We start from the raw sequence: 25,000 nt of genomic DNA, 5'->3' as shown, positions 1-25,000 counted from the left end.
TGAAGGCCAATGGTTAGTGCTATCAAGAAATCGATGGTAAAAAGCTATTGCAATAACACAAATTCATTTGCAAAGGTTATCGAAAGCGGTGAAAAGTACTGAAAATCTGGGTAGACTTGTCACCTAGACTCCAGGGAACACCACAAGTTGTTGACAAAGGAATATATGGCATCAATTGTGATGGATGGCTCTCGTCCGTGTTTTGACAAGCTTCTGGGTTTGACCTTTACTCCTGATCTGAAATGGAACACGTACATCAAGTCTGTTGCCAAGGTCGCTGGAAAGAAGATATCTCACTACTGATGCAATTCTCTATCTATATAAAAGCCAAGTACGTCCAAGGATGGAATACTGCTGCTATATCTGGGCAGGAGCTGCTAAAAACAGCCTATCCTGCCTTGACAGAGTACAAAATAGACTTCGTGGCTTAGTGGGAGATGCCCTTTTCTCTACTCTGCAACCTCTCTCCCACAGAAGAGACGTTGCGAGCCTATTCTTGTTTTATCGTTATTTCTATGGCAGGTGCTCATCTGAACTCCAATCTCTGGTCCCCCCTCGCCAATCTTTCATGAAAAACACCTGTCTAGCTGAATCCACTGTGAAAAATTTCCCCACTCTATATCTGTGCCTAAATCAAAACGCGGATTCCATGAACAAAGCTTCTTTCTTAGAATTGCACGCCTGTGGAACTCTGTTCCGTCTGCCTGCTTCCCACCGGACTACAACTTGGATGTGTTCAAGTTCAACGTTAACAAATTCCTAATGAACCGCCCCCTTAAGTAAACACTCCATCAAATCTCCACACTAATCTAGTGTACTTGCAATAACCCTTATCCCTGAGTGGCTTCCGGGCCTTGATAAGTGGTGATCACTGTGTAAAAAAAAAAAAAAAATTTAAGGGGCCTGTGTAAAAACTCTTAGTAAATACAACAACAACAACAACAACAACAACAACAACAACAACAACAACAATAATACCAATACTACTACTACTACTACTACTAATAATAATAATGATAATAATAATAATAATAATAATAATAATAATAATAATAATAATTCTGATTTCGCTTCAAACCAGGAGCTTCAAAGATCAAGGGTTTTCCTAAAGATGTTGGTGGTACCTATAATTGCAGAGGTTTGAAGGCCGCCTAAAACATCGGGGATTTGTAGTTTTTTCAATTGTCCTTCCAGACGACTTGATACTACTCCTAGTGTACCAACTACGACCGGGATTATTTGTGTTTTAACCCCGTGTATACGCCTTATCTCCAAGGCCAATGGAGCATAATTGCTCCACTTCTCATTCTCCTTCTCTCTCACATTCCTGTCCCAGGGTACTGAGAAGTCTACAATCTGCCAGTTTTTTGAGACCTTGTCAATGACGACCAAATCCGGACGATTATGTTCCAATTGCTTGGTCGTTATGACACTTTTGTCCCACCATACCTCTACCTTGCCATCCTCACTTGTTCTCACTTCATCAGGCACCTCCTCAAACCATTTTCCAGCACACTTCACCCCAACCCTCTTACACACCTTTCAATATATCCGGAGTCCCATGCGATCGTGTCTTTTGTGGTACTCTCTCTGGGCCAGTCCACTGCACCCTGCTGCAAGGGGTGCAATTGACTCTGAAGTCTTACCACAAATCCGGCATTCTGCAGCAATTTCCTCTCCTAGAACCACTTTTTTGAACAATCGTGTTTCTAATGCCTGCTCTTGTGCTGCACAAACAAAAGCTTCAGTACTCTTAGCCAGATACTCAGCTCTAAGCCATTGCCATGATCTTTCATCAGCCACTTCTGCTATATTCTGTAAGAACCTTCCATGCATTTTCTTCTTAGCCAGTTCCTCTGCACTTTCTCTATCCATACGTTTCACATAATCAGCCTTGGTCTCACATACCTCCACTTCATTGGCCACAACCTTAAGCATCCACTCCTCACTTCTAACCACATGCTCCTTCAACGACATCTCCTCGGTTCTAACACAATCTTTTACACTTTTCAATCCTCTCCCACCATCTTTCCTCTTTTGATACAGCTTTGCTACGCTACTTCGAATGTGAAATATACCAAACATTGCAAAAACTTTTCTTGTTTTGATATCCATGGCATGCAAATCCTTGTCAGACCATTCTAAAATTCCCGGACTGTATCTCAAAACACTGACTGCCCATGCATTTACTGCTTTCATTAGATTTCCTCCATACAGTTTCGACTTTGCAATTAGTTTCACTCTTCTAAGATACTCCTTCCTGACTTTTTCATTCATTTCATTCATGATGCCTACACCCTCCAGCACACCTAAATACTTATATCCTGTATCTTCTATTTCTTTCATGATTTCTCAATTTGGCAGCACTATCCCATTCGAATGAACCTTTACTCCTCTTTTCATCACCAGCACCGCACATTTACTAATCCCAAACTCAATCCCAATGTCTTCTAAGTATGCCCTCACAAGTTCTACCAGTCTCTCCATTTCCTTTTCATTTCTACCGAATATTTTCAAATCATCCATAAACAGTAGATGGTTGAGGCGTTTGTCACCAGATCCAAAGTTATACCCCAGTTTTTCTCTCTTCAAGAGGATGCTCAGTGGCATCATTATCATTACAAAAAGAAGTGGCGATAACGAATCTCCTTGAAATATCCCACGTTTAATGCCAACCTGCCCCATCTCCTCTCTGTTTGCTGTCAACACCGTTTTCCATTGAGCCATACTTGTCTCCAAAAGCCCTACCATATTCTCAGCAACCTTCATCATCAATAGTATTTCACGTATCCATGAATGAAGAACCATGTCATAAGCCTTTCTGTAATCGATCCATGCTACGTTCAGATTTCTCTTCTTCTTCTTCTTCTTCTTCTTCTTCTTCTTCTTCTTCACATTCTGCATTATTGCTTTATCAATAAGTAGTTGCTCTTTAGTACCTCTCGAACCTTTCCGGCACCTCTTTTGTTCGTCAGCAAAAACACCATTACTCTCTAGATGTTCATAAATTTTCTCCGCAAATATTCCAGTCAACAGTTTCCACATCAATGGCAGACATGTAATTGGTCTATAATTATTGGCATCTGTTCCTTTTGCAGGATTTTCCCTAATCAGTGTTGTTCTTCCCTTCACAAGCCAATCAGGGACATCTTCCGACTCTACAACCCTTTGCAGAGCAGCAGCTATAGGTGGATAAAGGCATGGAAACTGTTTAAACCAGAAGCCCGTCACTCCATCTGGACCAGGTGCCTTCCAGTTTGTCATCCTTCGTATGCCAGCTTTAACGTCATCGATGGTTATCTCAACGTTCTTCATCTCCTGCATTTATGATAGCCTTTCTCTGACCTCTCCCAACCAGCTAGCCTTCTCATTATATCGCCCTTCGATGGACCAAATCTCACTCCAGAACTTCCTTGCATCTTTTGCATTTGGAGTGTTGTTATTTCCCACCTGTTTACTACCATTTAATTCTTTATACAGCTGAGACTCATTGTTCCGGAAAAGGTTGTTCTGCCGAAATGCAACACTTTTTCCAACAAAGTTCCTAATTTTTATACCACCAGTGTGGACCTTCTCTTTCGACATTGTTAGAACGTTCATCGTTCCCTTTTCCAGCAATCTATACCTCCTTTCAAGCTCGTCCTTAGCTTTCTGTCCTAGTTTAACTCCTTTTCTTATTTCTTCGATTCTACCAATGTCTTTCCGCCACCGTTTAATACTTTCTTCAAGCCGCCTCTGCCAGTGTGGCCTTCTATCCTTCATTTTTCCCTTTTTCTTCTGTAATAAGCCAAGACGATTCGCAATAATGTATGACGCTGCATATAGAAGCCTGTTAAGTTCCGTAATCGATATGTTCTTTCTTATGATGTTGTGAATTACTTCTTGAATTATTTTTACCTCGTTTTTCACCTTCTGCCTATCACTACTCTTCATACTTGGAATCTCTTTCTTAACTTCTGAAGTACTTCTTTTTCTACAGAACTCAAAGTTTGAACTTCATCACCACTTCTCCATACATCTGCTCCTTTCACTGGCTCCACTGCCTCAGAGTCAATGATCTCATCTGCCTTAGATCCTTCAAACTCTTTCTCATTACTTCCCCTAACCATAGGATTCCATACCTCCTCAGTTGTCCGCCTCCCATCAGCGTTTACATTTCCCTTCTGCACTTCCACTCTCTCAGTTCTTCCACCAGAGCTAGTTTCATCAATTTTACTTTCGTTATTCATTTCATTCCTAACCATCCATTCAATCTCTTCTCTTGCAATCATTGAAAGTAGATTGTTATTTTTAATTTGTTTTAACTGGGATACCAAACTCGCGACAATTTTAATTCCCCCTCCTCTCGATTCTCATTCTTCCTTCATTTTTCGGATATATACCAGATTTGGTACTTCCACTTCTTACAAAGCATTCCCACAGGACTCTTCTTTCCTCATTCGTCCATGTTTTTTTTTTTTACATTTCCTGTTCCAACTCTTTTCGTGTCTTGGTACCCTCTCTCGCAATTCTCACTCCCCCTATATCTAGCCACATCCTCAGAATTTCGAACAGTTGTATGATGACAACAGGACCCACCCTGTTGACCAGTAGGACACCTATCTGACGTGAGACCATCACAAGATGTTCTAGCCTCATTTACGTCGTTATTTTCAATATTTTGATTTGACATTCTCCCATAAATGGGGTTAGTGAATTTAGTCTTTTTATAAATACTGTTATAACATGTATTCTTCAGAATTGTCTGATCTATTCACTGCTTCTTTTGTGCCAGCTCGTTTGACTCGTTGGTCTACTGGTTTCTATTAATTTGCTGTTTTGATACCTTATTGTAATACAGCTTCCTACTCCGGTATCTTCTTTAAAAAGATTGCAAAGTTGTGGAACTATTGGCTGTTTTCCTCTACCCATAGCAAAAATAAGGCTGATTGGTATCTCCTGTCTTTGCAATAATCGCCTTTCGTTCTTGTTAGCTCCTTAAATCAAATGGCTTCACATCGTGTCTGGAGTAATTTCCATAAAAAAATATAACCCAATGCTCTGGCGTGGTGAAGAGGGGAGAAATGCTTAATAGTATTAGAACTAATTGTGCCATAGGAGAAACAATGTGAAAAGAATATACATACGTTGATCTGATTAAGATGTGTAAAGACCAAGTTTAGAAGGTTCAAAAATACCATATGGCTGTTATTTCCCTTGGACAAAACAAGTAAGAGTTATCGACCTTGGGAAAAATGAAATCTGCGATCACAGTTTGGAAAGCAAGCAAATGTGTCTCGTATCACAAAATTACATAATAATGCATACAGTAGCTTCTATTTATTATATTTAATCTGTAAGTTGTTGATTCCATCTGGTAAACATTATACTTTGTTCTTTGCTCATTTTGAGTTGGTATTCAACCGATAACGTATATCATTAGATGAAAGAAACTTATCAACCTGTTTTGGAAACGTTTTTGTTATACGGCCCACGAGATTAAACATTTGGTTGAATGTCTAATGGATGAGGAGACGCTGAAAAAGGCTAAAAAGATACGATCCTTAGTGATTTAAAAAATTAGCGGTAAATATTAGCATCATATGAGTATCTCATGTTATTGAAGTTCGACATTTCACATAGCAGTCGAGAAACAGAGTCAGAAACCGAAGTAATTCCTTCTGAATATGCTCGATGCTGGATCCGGTGTCGGAGATGTTTACTCTTCAGCACTTAACAAGTTAGCGATTTTTTTCAACTGTCGCGAAGAACACGAAAGAAAACTAGGACAACGTGTATTTTCATTGCAGCACTTCAACTGTACTAGCAATTGAAAGGGACACGTTTAGCATGATACTGTATCGAAGGTAACTAAAAGATGGTCTTCGAATGATGTCAAATACAGTGCTATTCCAAACTTTAACGAAACTCATTTTAAAATTAAATTTTTCTCAGAAGAGCATAATACTAGAGTTTTAAACCTATTTAAAGCGGGTAGAAGTTATAGCCCGTTGACTTGGAATGAATGTTTTATGCTAAACTTGCAGAGTAAATGTGATTTTGTTGTCGTGACTAATTCTTATTAATCTCTAACTGTGCATCGAAAGGATACCTTATTACTTAGTTCACTGCCCCATTCAGACAGACACAGACATATTAAGAAAAGTATGATTATATATATATATATATATATATATATATATATATATATATATATATATATATATATATATGTGTGTGTGTGTGTATATATATATATATATATATATATATATTATATACGAAACAAACGATGTCTCAGCTTTAGTAAAATAATAGATATATAAGTTAATGCGTCTGGGTAAGGCGGATAGGGATAACGTAGCAAACGGCAGTGGGCGTTTCATGCGTTTTAAGTTATGTTGGCTTAAATCCCTGTTTTGGATACAGCGAGGCCACTTAGTCATGCTGACCTGATTTATCTTTTTGGATCGACCCAGAGGAGAAAGTGACACCTTCCTACAAGGGGGGGGGGATAAAAAGTACACACAGAAAAAAATATAAAAGAAAGGAAAATCCTCGTCCCCTCTCTTTCCCACGCAACAGCATCATCTTTTATGAACTAGAGAATATTTACTTCCAGTCAATATATGTTTGCTATGGAGGCGGTAATTTTTTTTCTTTCTTAATATACGTTACATTGAAAGATTTTTAAGAGGCGAAACAAACAGATATTAGACATGAGATCAGTTTAACGAAAGGCGTGTAACTCTCCCGAGAGAGGGGCACTTTGGTATGGTGCATAAACAGTCGAGTACGAATCCATCGACATTTCCTAAGACGAGTGCATCACTCAAGCGACCGGTAACACTTCTCTCAAAGAAGGGGGTAATGCTTAGTAAGGCGAATCTCCTAGGATCGAGTCGGACCATAACATTGAATTACAAATGAAAATGTGAAAAACCTCAACTTTTACGAGCTTTATCAAGAGCGAAAAAGGTTAAAAGTAGCACATAACAGGAAGCTCTGTAATGTTTGGGGAATATATCTAGATAGAGTAGTTGTGTGGATAACCTACGGGTTGAATCTTTTCCTGATCAGATCTGATCACCTTCTTTAAGCAGCAGTTGAAGGTCAAGATCAGCTGTAATATGAAAAATATTACAAATAGCGAACGCGTGTGTATGAAGAAGAACGAAGTACACGTTTCCAGCCTGAGCATTACACACTCTGTTCCTAGTCCTAACGGATTTCAGCCCGTTCTAAGCTAGTCGAGTAAATGAGTTACCCCTCCTCCCTGCCAATAGAAAGCTGCCAAGAGACTCATACCCCACTTAATGTTTTGCTTTTGGCCTCTCCCAAAGTGCATTTATCGTGGAAGGACACCAATAACACTTCATTTTCTTTCTTTTTTCTTTTTTTTTCCTGCTTAAATCTCACTCCCATTTAGAGATGGATCTGTTTATCGTCGGTCAGTGAAGGAAAACTCTTTCTAGACTGAAGCAATTTTTACTTTTGTTACAATCCAGAGTGGCCCTTTTTGCGAAGCTGAATTTTCCTCACATTAAAAACCGATCAAAAAACAAACAAAAACAAAACAAACAAACAAACAAACAAACAAAAAAACAAAACAAAAATAAACAAAAAACAAAAAAACCTAGCCATTTTTATCCGGTGTTTGCTTATATAGTGTATTTACTTATACCTTGTTTTGTTTTTCTTCTTTAAACTATGTCGCTTTTTTGGCTGTACAAAATATTTCATGCTTCGATCGAAGGAAAATCACTTAAAAATATGAATTTAATTATTTGTTCGTTTTGTTTATACGTTTTCATCTTTCTGTATCTAATCCGTATCAAATCGATATCAAGTTCAGATTCTTTTGAAAATCTCGTCTGAAATATTTACATTACACTGTGTTCTCAGTAATGCGTTTGCTTACAACTTAAAAAAAAGGAGAATGCCGTTTTTACTGCAATATTAATATTCTTTTTTATTGTTCTAAGTAAAGATAGGTAACTCTGTATAGACGAATACAGAGTTTCGAGTCTTTATTTTAAATAACGTCCAATCGGTAATAATTTTGACCCGGACAAAGTATTTTCTGAATGGAAATAAATTAAATTACATTTTATTCTTTTTAACAACGTGCTTAAGTGATCTACAAGAAAAATGGAGTAACTAAAATCAAATACTATTTTTTTAGGGAAAAAGCTATCGATGGCAAAAAAGTGATGAAAGAGATTGACTTTACCTTATATATTAGATTATTAGATTAATATTTACAACATTGAAATATCAACACGTACTATTAGAGCTTTATATATATATATATATATATCTTCTATAATATTAAGCTGAACGTGTGTGTGTGTGTGTGTGTGTGTGTGTGTGTGTGTGTGTGTGTGTGTGTGTGTGTGGTCACGAATAGGCTCCTATATGGTTGACTATTTTAAAAAACTGATTACATATAATGATAGAAGATCTATCGAGGATCAGGAATGGGTATATTTGATCTGGCAGAACGGTGGTTCATAAAAATTGTGGGGTCTGCGTTCGCGCCTGGCCCCCAAAGTATGGAAATAAAAAAAAAAACGTTTACAAGGGTTTTTGATATAGATGTACATAAGAATACTTTGATAAGTATGTTTCAACTTAAATAGGGATGGTATAATAAAATTGTGGGGTATGCATTCGCACCTGTACTCCATGGAAATATGGCACAAACTTTAACAAAGACTTTTCATATCTATTTGCGTAAGTATACTTTGATAATTATGTTTCAGTTTGAAGAAATATGGTATAATAAAATTATTGGGTGTTCGTTCGCGCCTAACCTCCATAGAATGGAAATATGTCACAAAGTTTAACAAGGTTTTTTAAAAGGGGTGAGAGTTGACATTGTTAAATACCAGTGGCAAGTAAAGTGTCTGTACAGTACGACTGGAAACAAATGCCGAGATAAACGGAGAGCACAAACAGCCCCTACAATTCCCAAATGGTTACCCATCTGGTACTAATCAGGCTCAACGTTGCTTAACTTCGGTGATCTGACGAGAACCGGTGCGTCACCGCGATTATGCCGTGTGTGTGTGTGTGTATATATATATATATATATATATATATATATATATATATATATATATATATATATATATATATATATATATATATATATATATATATATATATATATATATATATATATATATATATATATATATATATGTATTAGTTTGTTTAAATTTGTTAGGACTTGTACATGGCATAATCTCCAGAGTTAAGCGACGATGACCCTGGTCAGTATTAAAATGGGTGACTATTTGAACATACCAGATTGTGTATGTGCTCTAATTGTTTCCTGTTGCAGGGTTATCCATTGTCTCACGAGACTAAACGGAGGCCATGATCGATGAATTGCTTCTGACATCTAAGTTTTATCCTTAACAACATTTTGCAAGTATTAACAAGAAAAACTGACACACCATAAACAGATATTGATTTTGTAGGGAGAAAGGTATCGATGACAAAGAAATGGTGAAGAGACTAACTTTACTTTGTATATAAGAAAGCTTAATCTAAGCTTTTTAATCTCATATGTTTAATATACCTTTGTCAGTGAATGGACATTGATCAGAGGATCAGCCATTCGGACGAGTAAATAATTCTCTTGATGAAAATAAGAAACACTTTGAATTTTGGGTGGATCATGGTTTTTGTTGACTTAACGGGATGAAGACAAAAATCCCACCGGAAAAAAAAAGAAAGAAAAAAAAACCACAGGTGACAAGTTTGAACGGATTCCGCCTTTTCTAATCCCTTTTTACGAACTGATTATGAACACAAAAATGGTTTTAGTTTTTTTTTATCGATAGAAGAGAAGAAAGGAAAGAGAAGAAATGGAAGGGAAAAAGATAAAAGTAAAAAAGTAAAAAAAAAAAAAAAAATACAAATATAAAGCAAAAAAAAAAAAAAAAAAAGAAAAAAACGAGAAACTTTTCAACGTGATTTGTATCGGGTGCAAAGGGATTAGAGACGAGAAATCTGACCGGAAGTATTTGGACAAAAATTTAAGAAACGACACTATTAACCGGATGCAGAAAAAAAAAAAAAACAATTACTCCCTCCCTCCCATTTATAATCACTACATCACCTTTTTAACTTCCAACAATATAATCCTATTGTAATATTGATGTAATATCATTATTGCAATATGTAAAATTGTGTAAAAAAAAAAAAAAAGAATCTGTGTAACAGAAAATACGCCACATCATATTACGTCATCAAAAATACACCAAGGCCTTCGATTGCGAAAAACAAACAAAAAAACAAACAACAAACTGGAAGAATGAGCCAACTAACGATGAACGAACCAATAAATATATAAATATATAAAGGCTCTATAGATTGAATAAGAAGTTTAAGATCGAGGCTAGGGTGGGTGATCGCCGCAATGGCAACAAGTGAAAATTGTGTAGAGAATGTGAGAATATTCAGTTTTAATGTTCTGCTCGAAGATGGTTGATATACAATGCGAAACAATGGATTAAATATCTCCCCTAGACCATTTGTAAAAAGTTAATTATTGAATGCAGCAGTAAGTCATGGGAACATAAACCAGAAAGAACAGTTGGAAATGAATCATACACTATCCACTATGACTAAGAAACAAAGAAACAACCCTAGTAGAAGTTCCTTTAATGATACTGGCTTAAACAGAGCTGAGAGGGAAAGGATAACGAAATACCAAGGTCTTATGTACGACATGAAAAAAAAAAGAAAAGAAATTAGAATCTTAGGAAGATCACCATAATTCCAGTAATCATAGGAGCAGCCTAACTTATGTAAAAGATTTTTAAAACACTACTTGGCATATATACCCTATAAATTAAATGCAAGAGAAATACAAACAATTGCACTTAAAGAGATAGTTAGAATTTTAAAAAAGATCTCTCGGTTAGAAGATGTGAGACAACAAGTGAATGTTTGGCATCCGGTAAGATGCCTCTCCCCCAACTAACATAAATAAGAAAATTGAAAAAAAAAAAAAAAAAAATTAATCAGAAAGGTCGATGATTATTGTCTTATTTTAATTCTAATATCGCCGCCATTATCTATGACCATATTAACTAGGTACGATCAAAAATGGTGGAATAAAGATAGGGGGACCTAGTTTTGAAAGCCGATTTATCATAATTTTTTTGTAGGTTTCCGACTACTTTTTGATTGTATTTGAAAGATTAAAGACTAAACTTTATTCCAAAAGGGGGGAAAATATTTGTACACGTGAAAAAAAAAAAAAAAAATTTATGAAAAATATTTTCGCGGCGAACTAACCAATTCAGCTAAATATTGAAGTTAAATAAATTCATTGTAAAAATCTTTTAAAAGATAAATATTAGTTTTCTGGGTCTATTTCAAAGATAATTAGTAAAGTCCTAAGATATTGAATTAAATGAAACAAAACACCTTGTTTGTACAAAGCATAAATTAACTAGCCCAAAAACCGATGATTCTGCCGTTCGTAAAACGCAACAAACTAAAATTTTGTAAACACAAAATATACGAAGGCCCAAAATTTCAGGCAGTCGAAAGACTGAAAATGTAATTAAAAAGGAGGAAGGAGTGTAATAGTTTTCTTTTTTTCCAGACATGCATCCGTACATTCCTATTCTGAAGGTTTATATAATTTTTTTCATTTTTTAATTTAATTATTTTTCTATGTTCCTGTTTTTAAATTAATTTTTTTTTGTTCAATATTATATAAAAAATATGTTATGCCGAAAGTTTCACATTCTTGCGAGCAAGGAAATTATTAAAATCTTGCATATAAAAATTATGTAAAATCTGTAATTTAAAAAAAGTAGAATTATTTTTTGCAATTATAAATTTTTTTGTGTGAAAATATTAAATAAACAATGCTTAATTCAATGATAATATTGGTAGTTCGAGAAATTCTTTTTTCTTCGAGTTATGTGGGATTCATTAATACGGATTTAGGGGCTTTTTTCGTAAAGTTTCTATAAAAATTATTTTATTTTATTTTAATTGTTACAAATTACGATGTTTATATAAAAAAGCAAAAATAGATTCCTGCGTTTTTTATTTACTACTGAAAACCATACCTTTAGTAAAGGTATTTTTTGTTTAAACAAAATAATACATTTCCACTAAGATTTAAATAAAAATAATTAGTTCATTATATTCCGCGATCATTATTTGATAAATACTGCAAATTTCATTAAAATTGGTTAATTTCCTGTTTTTTGGTGATTTTTTTTTAAGTAAAGGTAAGGGTTAAAATGCTTATACATTTGGAGCATCAGCATTCATTTTGCCCGTACCTAATAATAACAGTTGATATTCCAGACTCTTTTCCTCATAGGAATGATACTTATCCCCACTTTGCGTAATGTCAAGTCCAACACCAAACTAATGATACCTGTTTCGGAATATTTTAGATGACGATTGATTATTCGTATTATTTGGATTCTTTGCACTGCTGTTCGCATCTTGGGTGTTATTTTTCACGTTTCGGTCGATGTAATCTCTGACCTTCTTCGGGTGCATCTTGTCGAACTCAGGTATCTTTCTGTTGGACTCTGGAATCTGCGTAGAATTTTGAACGAAACTATTTATTTAATTCACGGGAGTAGCATGCTCCCACTCCGTCAGCCTGGGAGCTCTAAGATATTCGCAATTGTATTTTGAGTGTCGCCTGCACTGTAGTTTAAACCTTTAACCTCTAGAAGAATGTAACGTACAACTGAATTTTACCAAATACTTTATCCATTACGCTATGGGTCCTTGACTGTTTAAAACTATAAATTTTAATTATTTCTTATGAAAGTTTAATTTTGTAAAAAAAGTTAATTTTTTTTCAATCATATTTTTCATAAGACAATTTTATTTATATCAGAATTTTCAGACTCTTCATTAAAATGTTCGTTTGAAAAAAAAAAAAGGTCATTCATTTTCATATAACGTTCATTTTTATTTATTTCATAAAAAAATACAAAAAATGTCGGTTGCAATTTATGTCAGAATTCTATTTTTTATATAAATCTCAATTCAATGAATATTCAGATAATACAATAACATAAAACATTAATTAATTTGGGTGTTTGTTTTGATTTTATCAAAAAGTTACTCGAAACTTTTCAGAATTTTTTTTTTTTTTTAGATCTTCTTGAATTATCTCCCCTGGTTTCGAGATGCAGTATTCACAAATAAAAACAAAAACTTATCAAAAAATAAAATTCACAGGAAATCTGTAAAGCTTAAAAAATAAAAAAATAAAAACAGCAAAAATAAATAAATAAATAAATAAAAATAGAAAAAGCAAAAACTGCCATACATCTTTGGCATTATTAATTAGCAACCAAAAGAAATTAACAGACTAGATACTAAACAAAACTAAGGTACAAAAACCAGTGTCTACAATATCTGTATCCAAAGGAGCAGGAGGTATGTGTCCGTCAGAAATTGGCCAATAACATCGATTCACTATTGTGAGCCCTGGCCAACATTTAATGAAGCCAAACCTTAGATTATTACATCAATAAATACAAGCCGTAGAACAACTTCCACCACAAAAGTTGCCATACATTTTGGAAAAGATTGTTTCACAAATGAGATAAAATCACCAAACAAGCACGCCACGGGAATAATACATAGAAAGTCGCCAGAAATATACCAATAAAATATGCCAAGACCATTCGTAGCAGAAAACAGGAAGAATAGGTCAACCGACAACGTGTGAAATATTTTCTGGGATAACTATCCCAATGATATATAGATAAAGAAGGCCTTGTAGAATGGATCAAGTGAGGACAACTCCATTAATGTTTTATGAGAATGAGTGATAGCAGCAACAAATGCAGTTTCTGCCACACAGAATAGAAAGTGACATCCGGTTGTGAGGTTCTATTAATAGATAGTTACTCTATAATGCTGGGATTGAATGGATTATGGATATCTCTATTAGACCATCTATAAAAAAAATGAATATCTAGTTTAGCGGCAACTCCAGAGAATATATACCAGGAAGAACTGGAAATAAATATCAATGTCTTATGTACAGCCTGAAAATAAACTGAAATCTTAGGGAGATCCCCAATATTCCAGTAATCACAGAAGTTACAAGGTTCATTAATAAAAATTTCCAAATCTATCTGGTAAATATACCCGGTGAACCAAATGCAAGAGAGATATTAATAATTGCACTTAAAGGAATAGTTAGAATCATAAAAACGAAGTCTTTAAAATAGTAAGTAAATGTTTCGCACCCAGTAGGATGCCCCATCTGCAAAGATAAGAAAATTGAAAAATATATGAGAGAGGGGAAGGGAAAGGGAGCATAAAGATACGAACCAGAAAGCAAAAAATGGAGTAAAGCAAATATAAATATTATTTTAAATGAGGTGTTTTTGCCCAAGAAAATGGGATGGTCGAGTGTCGTACGTTTCTTTTGTCATGCAAACGTAAGGTTTCTCAAATCTTTTCCTCTTTCTCTTCCCCCTTTCTCTTCCTCCACATTTCCCCCTTCTTCTCACCAACAACATTTTCCCCTTTGTCAGCACAATGCAAATCCGGCCAGCATTCACGCCCAAAGAAAAAGCATGCACAGTCCTGTCTATTAAGCAACGTTCTATTTCTCTTTTATATGCCAAGGGACACCTTGTAGCTAGAGGACCGGTTTCAAAGTGTGACCCCCCGCTGTTTTGACACGCCTTTGACCGGCAGGCGACGGAAACGAAAAAACTCGTTTTAGTTAACGCGACATTCGCCCCAGACACATGGCAAATAAAGATTTGATCTTAGCGCTTTTGTTGCAGTGAAGGAGATACCGTTTATGTGTGAAATTGAAACCTTTAATTAAGAGGTGCAATATATATATATATATATATATATATATATATATATATATATATATATATATATATATATATATATACTAGCTGTACCCGGCCACGCGTTGCTGTGGCTCAGTTTGTTAAAATGGAACACATGTGAAAGTAGAGAAAAGTTTGATTCTTTTTTTCAAGAGAATATACAAATTATTTATTTTTTTAACAGATATTAAGAAAATAAACAGAAAAATACTTTCATCATTAATTATGCAAAAAAATAAATAAAATGTTGATTTAGTGTTTCAATATTATGCTTATAAATTACGATAAAACTTGTTGAGTATGCGCTGTTTTATGGTTGTTGCAAAAATGGAACGGAAACTTAAATTTCACTCCGTTTTAATCTTTCTTAATTTTTTAATTGTGCCCCCCCCTCAAACGAATATAATCAAAACAGTAACATTCAACAATTGTACTTTATGTATATAAAACACAAAATATTTATTAAAAAAAAAGTTAATAACGAAAGGGAAATAATTCCATTTTTAAACGAAAAAGTCAGTTTGGTATATCTTTTTGTTATTTTTTACATAAGTCCAGCTTACCATTCACATTGGAAATGTCGACATTTATAGGTTGTCGGGTACGTTTACAACGAATAAACACTCCAATCTAGTAGATGTATCAGAATTTTTGTAGGAATTTTTTACACCCCTATCACGAAACTGCGAATAAAATATAAAAATCTCGTAATTTCTCTTAAAAGTCGGTTGTTTATTTTCTTTATGGATTATACTTCCAAAATAAACTATTAAAGTTGTTTTAAAAGTAATAGAAATATTTTTTTTTATTTTTTAAAAAACAGTAATGAATTTTACGAACTCAATATTTTTCAATTTTTAAACTTTAAAAATCTATCAAAATTTTTCTATTGATTCTATTTTTACGATATTTTCAGGGTCAATGTGAAATTTTATGCTCTTTCCAATAACCCGAATATAATATTTTAGACAAAAGTTTTTTTTTAATTCACGCCCCCCCCCCATTTTAAAGTGTCTAGTAAAAAGTAAATAATTAATTTACTCACCAAAGTTTTATATATCACAAATTGAAGAGAAAAGGTCAATAAGTAATATATTCAAATTTAAAACAAAAAAAGTAGTGTTTTTTAGAAATTTACCTGTAAAGGTCGAAGTTTAAAACCTTTTTTTTAAAACCACGTTGTTTGCTTTTTCTTTTCTTTATGAAACCTTGGTCCTTTCTCCTTTAATCGAAAAAACAAATTAGGGCTTGAATTACATTTTTCGAGTAGTTATAAGCTTGGAAAGACAGGGGGTAGAATAATTCACGCCTCCCATTTTGAAATGTCTATTAAGAAGTAAATAATTTATTCACCAAAGTGTTATATATCACAAATTGAAGAGAACAGGTCAATAAATAATATATTCAAATTTAAAACAAAAAAGTAGTGTTTTTTAGAAATTTACCTGTAAAGTACGAATTTAAAACCTTTTTTAAAAAAAACATGTCGTTTTTTTTTTAATGAAACCTTGGTCCTTTCTCCTTTAATTGTAAAAAAATTAGGGCTTGAGTTACATTTTCGATGAGTTATAAGCTTGGAAAGACGGGGTGGAATTATTCACTATTTTTCACGAAATTCCTGACACACCTACCAATCTACCCATGTTAAGAACGGATTTCGGAATAGGCACCCCTAACCTTGCCAGAATACCCAAAAAGCTATAAAATTTGACGTGTCGAATGTGAACGATGAGTTGGATGTAATGTAAAAATGTACCGAATTTAAAATGGAACGAAATTCAAATTTCCGTTCCATTTTTACAACAACCGTAAAGCAGCGCATTTTATGCAAATTTTACCTAACTTACTGTATTAATGCTATTTTTTTAAGCAAAAAAAAAAAAATATTTAGGCTTGGCTATAAATTCCTAAACTCATTTCACCCTAAATAATTTAGGTGACTGAAATAGGAATTTAATTGAATCTTTAATTTCCTGAATAGTATGCGAGAATTCATTTTTCTTCGAGTTATATCGAATTTAGGGGCTTTTTTCGTAATGTTACTGTAAAAATTATTTTTTATTGTTACAAATTACGATGCTTTATTTATATAAAAAAAGCAAAAATAAATTCTTGCGTTTTTTATTTAATACTGAAAACCATAACTTTAGTAAAGGTATTTTTTGTTTAAACAAAATAAAACATTTTCTCTATGAGTTAAGTAAAAATAATTAGTTCATTATATTCTGCGATCATTATTTGAAAAATACTGCAATTTTCATTAAAATTGGTTAATTTCCTGATTTTTGGTGAATTTTTAAGTAAAGGGAGGAGTCAAAATGTTTATACACTTTGAGCGTCGGATTTCATTTTGTGTGTACCTACCATTTTTCGATGAATATTTGATAGCAAAGCGACCACGTGTGGTTAATTTAAATTAAATTTCAATCACATTATCAATAATCATGTGATTAAACCCATTGAAAATTTACCAATATTGTAAACACATTCTGTTTACATTAAGCCTGTAGTGTTTTTTTAGTGATGTAGTGTTGGCTGAGATTTAAAAAAACCCGCGAGATCAGGAGAAAGAAATCTCCAGAAAATCGCTAGATTTTTAACTTTTATCGTCTGAAATTTTAAAAAATCGCTAATTCCCCCTCCATATTTTAATTTCCTACCATAAAAAATTATGAATATAGTATATTCAATATATAAAATGTTCCGTGTTTTCTCACTATATGTTTCTGGAATTATATTTAAGCGGTTAGCTCCCCAGAAGGCTTACATATTTTATCAGCTAGTTTTGTGTTTTTTTTTTCAGAGAGGGTATTTTTTTTTTTTTGCAGGAAACAAATCATAAACAAACTTTTTATAATAAAAGTTAAATTGAAATATACTGCAAATTAAACATCACAATAATGGTGCAACATTGAAATTAGAAAAATAAAAAACAAAAAAACTTTGTTTTAGCATATTAAAAGTATTTAGGTTGGTAGATAATTAAATTCTACTGTATTGGTATAAGTTTTTTTTTTTTTGCAAAGCAGGGTTGCTTAGATCGTATTTTAAACTAAACTTCGGAGGTTGGAATGCCCCCCCCACCTAAAATGTACTTGGAAAAATCGATTTTATAGCGAGATTTAAGAATGGTTAGCTGAAAAAAGGTGAAAAACAAAACAAATAATCAATAAATAATTGTTTCCAAAGGCAATAAATGCTACTTTTTTTTTACTTACTTGAATTAATTTATTTTATGTTTTAAAGTATTTTCAAGCGCTTTTCTAGAATTCCCCGCTAGATTGCAAACGAAATCTCCAGATCTAGCAGGAAAACCGCTAAATTGTAACACTGGTCACGTGACAGGAAGCGGTAATAAATAATTGTCCCTAAATAAAAAAAATGGCGTATCGGTACAAAGAAAAACATCTATTTATCATAGAAAAATTAAGTATAATGTTATAATTAAAAAGAAATATATAAAAACACACATGGATATAGTAAACGTATTATACCAAAACATGGAAGCCATCCGTCCAGTGGTTTTTTAGACTTTTAATTGCGAACGAACCAAGAGTTACATTTATATATATATATATATATATATATATATATATATATATATATATATATATATATATATATATTTGTCTTTACATAAGCAGTAGTTTGTTGCTACACAGTCATGAGCATGTTTCGATCTACTAGTATTTACTAACTAGAGACCTCATCAGGCAACAACTCTTATTTTCGAAAACGGAATTCTAAATGAAGAGCGATTTCGCTCTTCATTTAGAATTCCGTTTTCGAAAATAAGGGTTGCTGCCTGATAAGGTCTCTAGTTAGTAAAAGTTGTTTCTTATTTTTCAGGTAAAAGTCGATTTATACCAGTGTTATAATAACGTATTTAATTGAAAATGCCTCCAAAGAATCAGTTTTCAGAGATTAAAAGGCACAAATTGTTGCTTTATCTGGTGAAGGATATTCTCAGGTAGAAATTGCCAGGAAGATGGAATGTTAAAGGAAGGGAGTTCAAACAACAATTAAAAAGGTACAAGTAAACAAAGTCTTTCAAAAACGGAAAAGGAAAAAAGCCGTAAAAAGTCTACAACCGTCAGGGAAGACAGATCTTTGAAAAGAGCATCCCTAGCAGATAGGAAGAAAAGTTCTTCAGATCTTGATACTGAACTTAGAGAAGATGCAAACCAAAACATATCAGCTCGAACAGCGAGAAGAAGATTATTAAAAGCCGGATTAAAAGGATGCAACGCAAGGAAGAAGCCATACTTGTCTCAAGCCAACAAGAAAAACCGACTGGAATTTGAAAAAAAAAAGATGAAAATTGGATACCTGACGATTGGGTCAAAATTGTTTGGTCTGACGAAAATACTTTAAAATAAGTTAACAGCTACTTCCTAAACTTTGAAAGGAACAATTGAAATTTATATGTGAATACACCTCCATGACATCTAAAATTGTAGCAAATTCTCATTTCTTTTCATCAGACTTTTGGCACCTCTGAAGCGGTTTATGTTGGGAAGGAGAGACATTTCATCCTGATTGTGTGGATCCAACTGCCAAACTTGGAGGAGGAAACGTAATGGTTTTGGGCTACATGGCTTCTTCAGGCACTGGACTGTTGTACACATGTGAGGGCAGAATGAACTCCACAATTTAACATGCTGGACCAAGTTTACTAAACCTCTTTAGCTAAAATATTTAATAACATTCCAAGTGATGTAACAACAAACCCCATGCCATAGTCAAATGTTTCAATGAGTTGGTTTGAGAAAAAGGGATTACAATGATGAAGTGCGCCCCCCCAATCCCCAGACCTAAATCCTAGGGAAAAGAGTGAGAATGCACAAATTTTCATAAAAAAACCTTCATGAAGAGTAACAGAAAATAGATCCTACCACCTGCAACAATTTAGCCAATAATTAAGTAAAAACGAATAAAAGCCGTGAAAAAGGTAAAAAGAGACACATGCAAAATATTGTTAAAATACTTTTTTTATTAATGTTTACTCCACTACTCTTAACCTTTAAATATATAAGTTTGAATCATATTTTCGACTTTTCATTGGTGCTCCATAATTTGGACCATGGATATATATATATATATATATATATATATATATATATATATATATATATATATATATATATATATATATATAAAATAAAAATAAAAATATAAATAAAATAAAAAAAATATATATATATAAAATAAAAATACCAGCGGTGGTTGACGTTATGTTTTGAGAAAAATAGAAAAACCGAATGAAATTATTAAAATAATCAACGTTCGTCCTTATTTCAGAGGACATCTTCAGGATATTGAAGTAAAAATGCAAGAAAAGAAAAAGAGAAGAGTTTTTGAATCCTACCCATGTCGGGAAGCCATACGCACACATATGTTTGTCCTTCCCGACATGGGTAGGAATGAAAAACTGTTCTCTTTTTCGTATGATCTATGACTTTTTCTTTTCTTGCATTTTTACTTCAATATCCTGAAGATGTCCTCTGAAATAAGGACGAAACGTTGATTATTTTAATAATTTCATTCGGTTTTTCTATTTTTCTCAAAACACGAATTATCATTAGCGTATAAAGCGATGCTCTTTGCGTAAACACTTGGAGTTTAGGTTAGCGTAATGGTTAGGAGCCTTGACTCTCATACAGACGGTCGGGTTTCAAACCCGGATTGAGGTAGTGTCCGGACTGAGCTGTCTAGCCGCACTGATGAGCTGCGAAACAGTATTGTATGTGGATTATATAAATATGTGCGTGTGTGTTGTTTTGATAAAATATGTTTTTCAAATATCAGGTTGACCGCACCATCAGAATTAACACACTTTTACCAACACAAAACAAGTGTATTTATGCCAGTAATATAAAAATCTTGCGTTCTGGTGGCAATGAAGTTGCTGCAGGCGTTTTTGATATCGCTTAGGTTTTTGAAGCATTTCTCATGCAGAAAGTTGTTGAGATACTTGAAAAAGTGGTAGTCGGTAGGTGAGAGGTTTGGAGAGTATGGCAGGTAAAGATAAAGAAGTAGTCAACCACCTCAGCAGAAATAACCTCCTTAATGACATGCAATATGGTTTCTGTTCTGTTAGATCTACAGCAGATGTGTTAACGGTTATATCTTATAGGATTAGCGAATCTTTCGACAAAAGCTACCTTTCTAGGGCAATAGCTCTTGACATACTAAAGGCCTTCGATAAGGTATGGTATAAAGGCCTACTTCACAAGATTTCCAGCTACGTTAGAACTGGAAATGTTTTCTCAATTATTAAATCATTTCTCTCTGATAAGCTCATAAGAGTAGTGGTTGATGGGCTGAAATCAGAGGCCCACAGTATTAATGCTGGTGTCTCTCAAGGGTCCATCCTGGGCCCAATTCTCTTCCTGATCTTCATCAATGATCTCCCAAAACACATACTTAATTCATTCGTTGAAATCTATGCTGATGACACGACCATCTATGGCAACACACCAAAGGCCGTAAATGACAAAGTTCTCTCTGATTCTCTCTCCTCTGATCCTGAGCGTGTGGTACAATGGGGGAAGAGGTGGCTGGTTACTTTTAATGCTTCTAAAACCACGCTTCTATCTTTACATCATCAACGCTCTGATCCCCATCTGGCATTAATTGGGATGGATGGCTCTCGTCTTGGAGAGGCTCCATGTTTTGACAAGCTTCTGGGTTTGACCTTTACTCCTGATCTGAAATGGAACACGTACATCAAATCTGCTGCCAAGGTCGCTGGAAGAATGGTTTGATCCTTCTACTGCTCCAGTATATATCTCACTGCTGATGTTATTCTCTATCTATATAAAAGCCAAGTACGTCCAAGGATGGAGTACTGCTGCCATATCTGGACAGGAGCTGCTAAAAGCCTTGACAGAGTACAAAATAGACTTTGTGGCTTAGTGGGAGATGCCCTTTTCTCTTCCCTGCAATCTCTCTCCCACAGAAGAGACGTTGCGAGCCTGTCGTTGTTTTATTGTTCTTTCCAGGGCAAGTGCTTGTCTGAGCTCCAATCTCTGCCCCCCCTCGCCAATCTTTCACAAAAAACACCCATCTAGCTGAAACCACTGTCAGGAATTTTTCCTACTCTTTATCTGTGCCTAAGTCAAAACGTAGATTCCATGAACAAAGCTTCTTTCTTAGAAGTGCACGCCTGTGAAACTCTCTTCCGTTTGCCTGTTTCCCACCTGACTACAACCTGGATGTCTTCAAGTCCAACATGAACAAGTTCCTGATGAACCGCCCCCTTAAATAAGACACTTTATCAGATCTCCATTGCTAGCGATTATTACGATATTATCCCATTGATTACTGTACACGCAATAACCCTTATCCCCGAGTGGCCTCCAGGCCTTGATAAGTGGTGACTTCCTTGTAAAAAAAAAAAAAGATAAGGCAGAGTTTCACAACCCAATTCCTTCCACTTTTGCAGGATCGGTTTAGCAACGTGTGGCGGGGCATTGTCGTAGAGGAAAATTGAGCCTTTTCTTTTGACTAATGCTGGATATTGTTGTCGAAGTTTCTGATGCACTTCATCCATTTGTTGACAATACTTTACTGCCGTAATAGTTCGCCTGCATTAAAAAAACTAATGGATGAGACTAGTCGCAGATTACCAAACAGTCAGCATTCCCTTCTTTTGTGTGCAACTCTGGCTTCGGGAAGTGTCATGAAGCTTCATCGGCGTCTAACCACTGAGCTGAGCGTCGCCAGTTGTCGTAAAGAACCCACTTTTCATGGCAAGTCACAACCCGGTCGAGAAACGGGTTGCTTTTGTTGCGTAAAATAAAGGAAAGATGACACATTATAACAGCATTTTTTTTGTTGTCGTTCGTGAGGCACCTATTTATCATTTTTATTTTTACTTTCCAATCTCTCAAGTGGTTGGAAATCGTCGTATACGTGCGTGGATCGGATTCGATTAACGCTCTTAATTGATGGCCGATCACTACGCTCATTATCTTCAAGACTCTCGTCGCCACCACGAACTTTCTGAAACCGCCATTGTGCTGTGCATTTAGTAGTAGCTCCTGAGCCAAACGCTTTGTTTATATCGCGAGCTGTTTCAGCAGCTTTGTGGCCTAGCTTGAATTGAAATAAGAAAATTGTGCGAATTTATTTTTTTTCCATCTATTCTTAAAAGACATAATTGTTTTAAAACGATTGTAATTGAAACGATTAGATAGAGTGAAAAACCCTCTTTAAAATGATTTATAAAGTAACGCTATTATATCGAAAATATATTTGAAAATACATCATTTGAAATAATCAAAACTGAACATTTCACAAGAACTTTCTTCTTAACCTAACATATTTCACTCTTTGTGTATATCAACCATTTATGTTTAGAAATTCAATGAATGTCAAATATAACAACGGTAGATATATAAAAGAATAACAGTATAGTTACATTCCAAAATCCAAATATTTATTTGCCATGCAAAAACAGCTCCCTAAGTATGTTAAAATTTCGGCACATTTTTTACAGATCCATTTCATTATTCAGAAACAAACGATCATTATTATGTCAATTTTATTATGTCTCTTTTCGTGCATATACTCTTCAGAAAAATTAGAAATTTTTTGATTAGATAGAAAGTTGCATGACAATATAATGCTGCAAGAAGAAAAAGTTTATAGAAGACTTACTATGGTGTGTGTGTTTCGGCAGCCATCTTTGTTCATATTTTAAAGCTAGACAGGTTTTATTCAACGTATGAATTAAAGTGTTCTTAACTAAGTCTGACTCTAATACTAAACTGACACATGTCTAGACAGGAATCACAAAAGTTTGTCAAAGGCGTGTGCGCGCAATGTGCACAAGTGACGAAGCTATTTTCTGCACTACAAAAGATCCCGCAGCTTCTATAAATGATTGGACGCTCTTTCATAATATGACGTAATACTTTGGAAAAATCTTACTTTAATTACCATATCTCCATTATAAGAATTTTTATTTTATCATCAACGTTTCTTTTTTTTTACTTCTTTTTTTTTAGAAATCCCCCCTTTTTTTTCAACAAATTCGTTCTTTTCTATTATATTCTAATTTTTCCGAAGCACTTGTTTTTTTTTTCTTAATCTTCTCTTGATTTTCTCTACAAATTCCTAATTTGATCCCTCCTCCTCGAAACTGTCACTTTTAAACACTTGAAAAGGGATAATCTTTTCGTCATTAAACCTTAAAGTTTTTTTTTTCAGGCGACACGCGCCGCCATCTTGCCTTTAAAAGATTTAGGAATTTATTTCCCGCTAATCTGATTTCTGATGACTTTGAATTCCAACAACAAAAATGCAGTTCGGAAATTACTAGGAAAATATAGTCGACCAATTACTATTGTGTCTTTGCAGGTCAGTAATGATCAATACAAACACAGTGGTATGATTAATAAAAAGTAGATTAACAAAAAATATATTAGAAAAATACACGTCATGATTGTGGGACCATAACTGTCACAAATCACTCTGATGACTTTTCGGATCAAGTCTATCCATTCCCAAAATGGCTAAATCAGCTTACTCCATGATAACTACAATACTCCCCAAAGAAGAGGTAATACCTGGGAGGACGGTCTAATAATAATAGAGCAGATACTACACTACTCCGCAAAAGAGGATGATGATCTCATGAAAACAAAACTAGCTACTCTCCACAAAAGGAGCAGATAACTCCTGGAGGGTTGGTACCATGATAATATAAATGATACTACATTACTCCCCCAAGAGAGGGTAATCGTTCGAAGGGTGGGATAATTAATACAGAACAGATACTACAATACTATTCTACTCCTTTTCCTATAAATAAAAGAAGATAATGCCTGGGAGGATGCTATCATGACATACGAACATATACTACACTGATATATGGTCTAATTACAATAGAATAAATAAAAGAGGAGGTAATGCCGAGGATGAGTATCTCATGAAAACAGAACACTACATTAGCTCCCACTACCCCTTCTCAAAAAAAAAAAAGTAAATAAATTCTGGAGGAATGGTGTCATGAGAATACTAGATACTAACCCCCTCCCTCAAGGAGAGGATAATCGCTGGGAGGATTGTATGATAACCATATACTACAATATCTTTATCCCTACTAATAAAAGGAGAATGGGTTGTCTAAGAGTATGGTA

The 25,000-nt window shown here is 34.3% G+C and overlaps 1 protein-coding gene and 1 pseudogene across 1 annotated transcript in view; both read right to left on the bottom strand.

Annotated features, from left to right (window-relative positions):
• The window catches only part of LOC145283255 (uncharacterized), a 94,347-nt gene that overhangs the window by 42,243 nt on the left and 27,104 nt on the right, over positions 1 to 25,000 (bottom strand). The gene's annotated exons all lie outside the window — the stretch shown is intronic.
• LOC145283717 (5S ribosomal RNA) lies at positions 8,932 to 9,048 on the bottom strand (annotated as a pseudogene).

This window comes from Euprymna scolopes, chromosome 1 (assembly GCF_053919585.1).
Source record: "Euprymna scolopes isolate OS-2025 chromosome 1, ASM5391958v1, whole genome shotgun sequence".
Lineage (NCBI taxonomy): Eukaryota > Metazoa > Mollusca > Cephalopoda > Sepiida > Sepiolidae > Euprymna > Euprymna scolopes.
The sequence above is the reverse complement of the archived record's forward strand: the minus strand, read 5'-3'. Positions and strand labels throughout refer to the sequence as shown.